The 9,810-nt window shown below is 41.6% G+C and overlaps 1 protein-coding gene across 1 annotated transcript in view; it reads right to left on the bottom strand.

Moving 5' to 3' along the window:
* ankrd6b (ankyrin repeat domain 6b) overlaps positions 1 to 2,492 on the bottom strand; it is a 32,932-nt gene extending 30,440 nt beyond the window's left edge. The window contains exon 1 of the mRNA XM_063222871.1: positions 2,325 to 2,492. The gene's annotated coding sequence lies outside the window, so the exon portion shown is untranslated. The remainder of the gene's footprint in view (positions 1 to 2,324) is intronic.
* Between the last annotated feature and the right edge of the window lie 7,318 nt (positions 2,493 to 9,810).

Here is a 9,810-nt window from a genome sequence, read left to right as displayed (position 1 = left end):
CCCTTTTCTTTAACTCTTTCAGCACTCAAATGCAGAACAGCAATGTCCTTCCCTACAATCTCGTACAAAAGCTTACCACACTACACTAAATAGCCTACACATCTTTTTAAAGTGCCATTATGGACCATAGTTCATTTGAGCATTTTACTGTGGAATTATATTAGATTCATTCAATCAGAAGAAAAGCGTTTCATATTTAGTTCAGTGTAAGAAATAGAGCACACTCTGGTTATTTTTCTTTCTTTCTTAAATAATGCCATTGCAGGGATTAGACAGAGATCCACCAAAAAAGGAGAGCGCTGCAATTGGAAAACAACCCTTGGTCTTCACTCACAGCATGTCCTTTGTCTTTCCTAACTAATGGACTTCTGTCTCAAGACATTTACTATAATTACATTTCACAATGATAATCCACCCTCATATCATCTGCATCCAGCTCACCTCCCTACAACCTCGCTCGCAGACAAGCACTTACAAAGCACTCAACACATCAGCCAGCCTGAGCCATCTCAAGGGAAATCCAGGTTATCATGTGTGCAGGACGGTAGTCCTTTCACTGAGCAAAATAACGCCAGCATGTGTGCTGTGAATATTTACAGCGCAGGCTGCAATGACAAAATGCTTCTCATTCATCAGCATAACGGCATACTGATCGATCTTAGGAATAAGTTTACAACGGTAAGAATGCATTTGCATTTGTATAGTATTCTTGTACACAACTCACAGTGCGTAGTTCGTCTCTCGGTGCAGATAATTGGTCAATTAATTGATAAAAACCCCCTCAACATCATAATGACATTATAATGACATTGCTATGAGTCCTATAACTGGTTACAACTTCGTCATAACCATTTTGTTAACAATACTCTGATAATAGAGCCTCTCTGTTTTCAATTTACAGCAGGGTTTACCCCAGCACTTTATAGGCCTAGTTAAGGCGGCCACATTGACAATAAACACTTCCCACCTTGAGCAGGTCCCTGAAAGATTTTGTATTGCAAATGTAATTTCTGCACAACAAACAGTAGCCTTTCCAAAGCAACAATGATAGTCACATGTCTATGATGCCACCCAACCTCCCACCCACCTCAACTAGCAAATGTTCTATGTGAAGCACTGGACACCTAAGAAAAAACATAAATGTTCTCATTTCAAGTCTCATGTAAAAAACAAAACAAAACAAAAAACATCAGCTTCATGCCTAGCCTGGCGAGCCAAACCCCTACAGGGCGTCCAGATTTCTAGGCTACTTCATGCCCTCGCTGATGAAGAATCTACAACTGAGGACAAGGCCTTCGGATAAGTGCCCTGTAATATGGCAATTGCAACTCAGCCTGCCTGTAATTGACTAACGTGATAAGACTAAGTAGGTATTGGCCCACACGTATCTCTTACATTCCAAATGTTGCTCCAGTAATTTAATACATCTGTATCATTAGGGAGAGACCTCTGTGGAATCAAAACTACTACTGTAGCCTACTACTCTGAATGTAATTAGACTGGGTAGCACTCAGCATGGCTCTAAAAAGGAGCTCTGAATGAGAGACGCATCACCTGCATTTAAAAGCTGTCAAAAATATACACAGACATAAGGCTGATGGTTATATGACTTAAAATGCGTTTTGGGAAAGTATTTTCCAGACTTGAGCTACCCCATTGGACTAAACTTCAAAGCGTGGCCATATCTTCAACCTACTTGTAATTCTTATAAATATTTAATAGACCATCCAAACTCGTGTTTAAATAGCATCCTGCCACGGGGTATGCCTAATTAAAGCATCTGTAATTACCACTGGTGATGACAGGGAAGGAGGGACAACGAGGCCACTCGTGTAGTGAGTGAAGGGGAGTGGTGATCATGCACATAGTTCAAGACATAATAAATGTTTTAGATGAATTCTGATAACTGCAGCTTACACTAAGAACACACCAGTCTCTCTCAGCAATGTCTTTCATACAAAGCAGAAGATTACTTCAGAGTAAGTTGAGGTCATGCCGTTATCTTGGCGACATACACGCACCACCGTTTCTCACACCAAACGCATCAACAAACTCTCAGTCGGAACAAAGACCAATGTCTGACGGGGTATAAACAAGTTGAGAGAGTACCTACTACGCCACAAACCGCAAACCACACCAGGCTGTAGAGCGTAGCAACCGCAGCTTTTCCAACTTTTACGCACCAAAGAGGCGACGTGTTTTCCCAGGCTAATCAAAGCAGATCTTTTACCTGCTGCTGGCTGCTTAAATCTAGTCGATGATTAGCTACCCTTGTCCGATCACATTGCCTAAAGAACTAGTTAACCAACCAAAAGATTACTTACGGCAGTAGACGAATTAGCAAAAGCGATATTCTCTTAGTTTTTTCCAGCCCGTGTAGAGCGCAAAAGATATTGGCAGGCGGTTACTCCGAAACAGGCATACTCCAAAACCCTGCGTCTAGCCTCCCAAAAGCACTCGGTTGAAAGAAGAGCCCGCTGCACTGAACGTGCTCTGCGTTTCCGAATGTCTAAAAGAGACACACTTGCATGAGTGAGATGCAGAGGCGGGCACGGGACGGGCAGCCCTAGTGGTACTTAGGAGGTCGGGCCATTACGCTCATAAATCTGTCATGGGGAAATACTTTATTGTTGAGACATCTGGGCAAGCCAGGTACTTTATGGGCAATGTGAAATACTTAACCAAAAGAGGAGGGGTAAATTATGCTTAATAATAATAATAATAATAATAATAATAATAATAATAATAATAATAATAATAATAAATACGCTTGTTGAGGTGGTTATGATGATAATCCATTGAAAGTTAAACAATTGTGTGGGTGAAGGCTATATTTCAACATAGGTTAAGTAATCCATAACATTATTTCTTTAAAGGGCATTTTAATTATAGTTTTGACTACTCACTCATCTAAGAATGTTGATTGGCATGTTGTTGGCATGTAAGGAAGATAAGGAGTTTGGATGGCCTAGGAGTCAACTTGGCAAGAATTAAATCACAGTGTTTACAGTGAGCGGTGTATGTTACCATGCATTGCAACATACCCTTGGAATGTGATCTGCACACCATCAACTTTTGGCAATATCATTATGTCCTTGAATTATGATATCTAATCCGATTAACATAATTTATTTATTTGGTTTTCAAAGCTGTCTTTGCTGTTCACATGACATGTCTACAACAATCTGTTTGACCTCAAATTGAAAAGTAAGCATTTGCTGACCCACTCTGTACACACCTTGTAGACTTTCCATCCTTGCTGGGAATACACACTCTTAGGCCACTAATAGAGTTACTAATAAATGTCTGAGTTTGAACAAAATAAACCACAGAATATATTTTAATTAGTAACAAAGTTTGTGAATTGAGAGCTCGGCCTATGCTATGATTTGGAGAGAGAGAGAGAGAGAGAGAGAGAGAGAGAGAGAGAGAGAGAGAGAGAGAGAGAGAGAGAGAGAGAGAGAGAGAGAGAGATAGAGAGAGAGAGAGAGAGAGAGAGAGATGTCTTTGGTTTCCTGGTCTGGCATCTGTCCTGCCCCAAGGCAGGGGTGCTGACAGGGGGGGCAAAGGGGACAGTTGCCCTAGGCCCAGGGAGAGAGAGGGGGCCCATAATTGAGTCCTTATTACATTGTATGTATTGGGCTGGGGGGCCCTTTCAAACGATTTTGTCCTGGGCCCGACCAAACCTGTCAGCGGCCCTGCCCCAAGGTATGAGGACCCAAGCGGGGGCTCTGTGGAGGGCTGCAAGGGTGTGGCCTCTGGGAAGAGACGGGAATTTCAAACCTCACACTGGTCTACGTCATGACATGCTCACAACAAACCAAAACAATGGCTTTGTCAAGAGTGCGTACTAAATACTATGCTCACTGCTCAAAAATGTGCCACTGGCTGAAGAATAAGCTCATGTGACCATAATTGAAAGCGAAATTCACAAAAACATTGTCCATAATATTGTGCTTTGGCTCCATACATTTGGTGCCATTTCTTTTCTTTATGATGGCATTTGCTGTCAACCATCTTTACAAAAAAACATTTACTTCATATGCAATATTTTGTCATTTAATTATATCATATCTGATTATATGAACGGCAGACATATAGTAGCTGAATAAAGCAGACTGACGAAACAAACAACAATTCACTGCCAGATGCAGGGCACAACAAATGTCCCCTGAACATGTAATATCTCGAATGTTGTCACCTCTGCATCAACTGCTTGGAAACGATGGATGTTGGTGTTGACGTGTTCCCTGTCAGAGCCCACCCTGGCCTTGTTTCGGATTACCGATCCACATCTGAAGCCATGCATTCCAGTCAAAACAAAGAAGGCACCAGGTGTCGATTCACTGCACAGTAAAAGTAGTACAGTGCTAATTCAACACTGAGAGGTTACTTGGTCCTCCCAGAGTACTTACTAAGTGTAGAATTAACACTCTTTCCAGTGCACACACACACGCATGACAAGCAGATACATTTAAATATGCACCACTTGTTTGGCAAAAACATCATCCTGAAAGACAGTACAATATCCTTACCACCTAAATGTTGTTTGATCAAATGTTGCATGATTTAAAAACATTTTTTTAACTTGTAGTCTTATAATGCAAACCATTCTGGTTCAGTGGGTGGAATGCTGTAGGACAATAGTCGTTGAAAAAATACTTTACAACCATAGTACTACACTACTACAACGTTACACGGGGGCTTTAGTAATAGTTTATACACATATTTCCAAGAATATAAATAAAGGCTTCTGTTCCATTCAACATAACAACTTGGTCATTGCCATTCTGGCAAGAGCAAATGAACACGGACCATGTCTTAACTGATTTGACGGAGAATTGTCGGAAATACCAAACGGAACGATCTCTCATCATGAGACTTCAGGCATATTAGCAGATAGGATTTCATCTGCTAAGAAATGAGAGGTAGAGAGAGGAGCCTCTTGGTGACAGCCAGTGTTGAGGGTGCCAGCTGCATAATAACAGTGAGAACATGTGAAGGTATGCGGTAACTGTGTCTACCTGTAAGAGGACAGTCTCTAGACAGAGTCTACTACGGAGCTATACGCTACTGCGACCTTTTGACCTTCTGCCCCAGGGCTGCCGTAACACGAATACTGAATAGGCCCCCGGCCCCAAAACATCACAATGGTGCATGACCCTTACCATCACGCATCTTGAAGCAACATTAGCAACTGCAATAAACACCATTAGCAACTGCAATAAACACACAGTCTCTTTGTGTAAACGGGCACCCCACCCTCCCTCGTTCTTTGCTTAAAAACAGAGAGTCTTCCTAAATAACTAAGACTGGGTCATTGCCATTTTGGTGACAATTAGGTTATAGTAGAGAGTCTTCAAACTACAAAGTCACAACTACCCACCCTAGAGGTAGCCTACAGATGACTGCATTTAATCACTCAATGCAACATATTGCAGAATATACGGTAGACCTGAACATTTGTCACATTAACAGTGGCACATCCAGCCACCAGAAACATTGTCATTATCACTGAACACATGAAGCATATTTTATATCCAACTGGGTATTCCGGAATGTTCATCTCAGACCACAAAGACTTGTTTTTGTGCAGTCTAAAAATGCAAGACAAAAGGAGAGACTCGTCTGAATTTGGTGCAAGAAATAGCTGTTGAAGTACAATACAGCATTAGTGACATGCCATGCGCTTTGAAACCTCTTAACATTTTGATTACTATTAAAGTAATTGCTGTCATTGGCCAACTTGTTTCAGAGCAGCCAATCCAGAACCATGTGCATACCCAATGGATCAACCTGGGAGGTATACTATTAATTACGATTAACAGCATAGTATTAAGCTAACAAGTAGGCTAGGGGTTGATTGATATTATACTATGTTACTCTATTGTAGATTCTGAAACCAGGTTTTCTGTCATTTTGTGACAATTTTATCCACTTCAACTTTTCCTGTTTTTTCCAAAAGCACAGTGACAATCTTTAGTTATATTTCTTTACTGTTCAGTCTGATGTTCACCCTTATTGTCAAAGCCTAGGCCTTGTGGTAGCCTTTTACTGCAGATGGGCCCCTCGACGGGCCTATTCACTCTTTACTAAAAACAGTCAACTAGAACTACATCACAACAACATTGCTAAGACAATGCAGAGTCTTAAGTATTAAGACTTGGACATGATCATGTTTGGTGACAATGAGGTTATAACAGAAGCTCTGTGCTAAGGGCTTACGTTGTTCTCAATTGAAATTGGGGGCGGGTCTTAGCTACACTTAAGTCTGTGGTGGGGGAGGTGCACTAATTGTGGGCAATCAACTAGTCAACAGGTGGAATGTTTGTCTAACAAAAGGCTCACTGTGTCAGTATCACCAAAGAGGCTTGAGACAAGAGGGCTTACTCACGTCATTGCAGCGTAGTAGGAAATGATGGCGAGGGGAGTACGGAAATGTTATTCACTGTGGAACAGGTCATAGGACAGCGTGAATGTCTGTCAGCTGTCCTTAATTACCCCCAGCAATTACTGCTGACCAACAGCTGCCGTTACTTGGCCACAAATTATCCATCATGGTGTCGCCCCCACTGACCATGTGCAAGGGAGTACGAAAATGGCATCCATCGCACCCACTGACCAATGACCACGCAAGGGAGTTAATTTTCCATCCACTCGTGTCCTCAGGCAACGCCCCCGTACTACACCATGGCCAATGCATTCCCCACCAAGAGATTGTTCTTTCTCTTGAGTTTCTTTGGTATCACTGCCCTGAAGAAGGCTCAACTGCCGCTACGTGTGGGCACTTTTAAAAGTCCTTAATGGACATGTCATAATAAAGACATTTTTGACTATACTTTTTGGAGTGCCTTGGTGAAGAAAAGTCTTTTCTCTTTTCAAGCAACTTTTTTGAAATTGGTGTCTTTATGGTTTAAGCTTAGGCAATATAAATTCCTAAAACCATCGCCCCATCCGTCTCCTTGGCATGCTTTATTGGTGATCATAAATCACAGGCCTCTTTTGAAATGTAATATTTCTAAACTAAACCACACCCCAGTGTCAGATTTCCAGAATGACATTCTTAGATTTTTTTGCCATTCTTTTTCTTTTTTAAGCAAGGCCTCACATACTGTAGGCCTACTGTCCTGTATCAAGGAAATGCTTGGCGCTTCCCAAAATGTAAGGACTTTCTCAAATCAACGTAACACATTTGTATTGCTTTATATGGATGTGATTTTAGATCAACATGGGGGTGTTGCACAGGCACAAGGCACAGGCTCAGATATAGGCATTGCATTATTTGTCGTCTCATGTCAGTAGACACACGAATAGCATTTGTGTGTCCAGCAAATAGCTTTCTAGACACACACACACACACACACACACACACACACACACACACACACACACACACACACACACACACCTCAAAAAATTAAACATTAAAAAAATAATAATAATAAAAAGTGTCCACATATTATTCAAACGATCAGCTGCAAACTTTGCTGCACACCTGTGGAAAAAACACACAAGGCAAGCTTCCATCTCCCCCCCAAAAAAACCCTTCCATCTCCCCTACAAGCGTTTCCGTGTCTTTTGGAATGGTCAATCTATGCACGTCGCCAAACCCCAGAATAAAATTCAATTCGTGCGCAACTAAAGACATTACCAATGCATTACAGGAAAACCAAATAAGTTTGGTGCAGGCAGAACAAAAACGACACAGAAGAGGCAAATTGTTGCATCCTGTCTACAGCCCAAGAAAAGTGTGAAACTGGTCATGCTGGGCCATACCAACAGACTTTCAGTCGTTTATCCCTCGGGAGAAAATACCCTGCCTTCTTGGTTTGCCCTGGGGGATTCACAAACAGAGACTACTCCTATTCGACACCAACGTTCAAAGATGTTCAGTTTGCTCACCTGTTTCAAATTCGTTTGTGCCATTGCACAAAATAAACAAACTACTTCATGTGACGCCACCCCAAATTTTACAGCTGCGAATGCCTTCTCATGGAAAAACAACCTGCTGCAATGTCCATGACCAAGTTGGTGTAGGACTAACTGCAACACGACAGCATTTCTTGAGCCAAACAGTGACAAAAAGGCACAGCCTACCTTGGTATATTATTCATAACATGTAGACGGCTTTCAGTCAAAACTCCAAAAGACATGCTGAGACGTACTCTACGGGACAGCAGACGCGCGTTGGTCAATGGGAGGTGTTGGAGGCGATGGGTGACTACTTGTCAACAGCTGATGCTCAACTCTGTTCTCTTTGCGCCATCAAGTGGCCATTCTGCAGTAATGCATTTTCCAGGGATTTCAGTGATGTCAAATGTTTATTTGTCAAGTCTGTATACTGCGTCTAGTGGGAAATAAACTGCATTGTTGGACATTTACTGGCGTTTGCTGTTAAGCCTATATTCTGGATCCATTTCAAGTTTCATAAACCCAGGGTAAAGGCCTAAATTAAGCAAAGGCCTTATCTGAGGAGTCTGTGGGTAGTGGAAATTGCCATCACTAGGCCTACTTTGATTTTAAGATTTTGCGCATTAATAGGCCTCATTTACCCATCTTCATTTGACAAAGCCACACCAATGCTCTAGGCTATCTTTAGGCCTACTTGCGCGTGGAGGAAGTAGGAGTCCAGCTTAGGTACCTTCCAACCCTACCCCACCTCTATCTCTCTCTGTTACAATATTCACTTTCCTCAATAAAGGCGTAAAAGCCCCTGCAATATACAGCCGTGGGAAACAATGAGAGACCACCTCGAACAATGAGAGACCACCACTTTTCTGTTCTTTTCTGTAATGGCTTCAGACCTCAAAAAATCCAAAGAAAACAAAATGATGGTAATGTTTTAACTTAGGAGGAGTTCAGAATGTTCTTGAATGATTCAATTCTACCACCCGTGCAAAGATTCAAGTTGCTGAGCTTTGCTTTATGGCTTGTGACCACCTCTCTTCCTTTTCCATTTCAGGGGTTTTCCATGAGACTCAGGCATGGAGATTGGGCTGGCCATGACAGGGTATTGATCTGTTGGTCCTCCATCCACACCTTGATTGACCAAGCTGCGTGGCTTGGAAATTGAAAAAAACAGTCCTTTGGGGCATTGTCAGAACAGAAGGAAACAACTTTTGGCCCATAACTTTGTATATGACTTCAGTGACACGCCATTAGCAAAGATGAATCTGCCCAATTCAAGCCTTGCTGAAGCATGCACAGATCATCACCAAAGATGGACAGCCCAATATCCAGGCCTGCGTGCCATTGAAAGCTTTTGAAACGTGATCAAGTGGAAGAGGGATGGTTGCAAGCCATCAATAAAACTCAGCAACTTTTTTGCACCAGTAAGGAAATTAGGTCAAGAACAGTGCGAAAGACCAGTTGGGAGAATGCCAAGATGCATGAAAGCTTAAAACCCAGGGTTATACCAAATATTCATTTCTGAACTCTTTCCAAGTTAAAACAATTTATGTTGTTTTAAAACGAATGCATCTTGTATTCTTTGCCTTTTGAGGTATGAAAACATTGCATCGTTTGTGTCATTTAAAGAATTTGTAATGTTTTACAAAATAAATGCTCTACATGAGCATTTTCTTTCGAAATTCATGTTGTCAGTAGTTTATAGAATTAAACAACAATGTTTGCTTTACTCAAAAACATACAGTGGTCTCTCAAATTTTTTTAGAGAGAGAGAGAGAGAGCGCGCTATTTAGCAGACAATTAAACTTCAAAAAGTATCCATTGCCTATGTCAACATGAAACATGGATTGCAGTGAGTGATGTCAGGGATGTAGGCTAATTTAGAAAGGGTGGCGACGTGTA

The sequence above is a fragment of the Engraulis encrasicolus genome, chromosome 18, assembly GCF_034702125.1.
Source record: "Engraulis encrasicolus isolate BLACKSEA-1 chromosome 18, IST_EnEncr_1.0, whole genome shotgun sequence".
In the NCBI taxonomy this organism is placed as follows: Eukaryota; Metazoa; Chordata; class Actinopteri; order Clupeiformes; family Engraulidae; genus Engraulis; species Engraulis encrasicolus.
The sequence above is the reverse complement of the archived record's forward strand: the minus strand, read 5'-3'. Positions and strand labels throughout refer to the sequence as shown.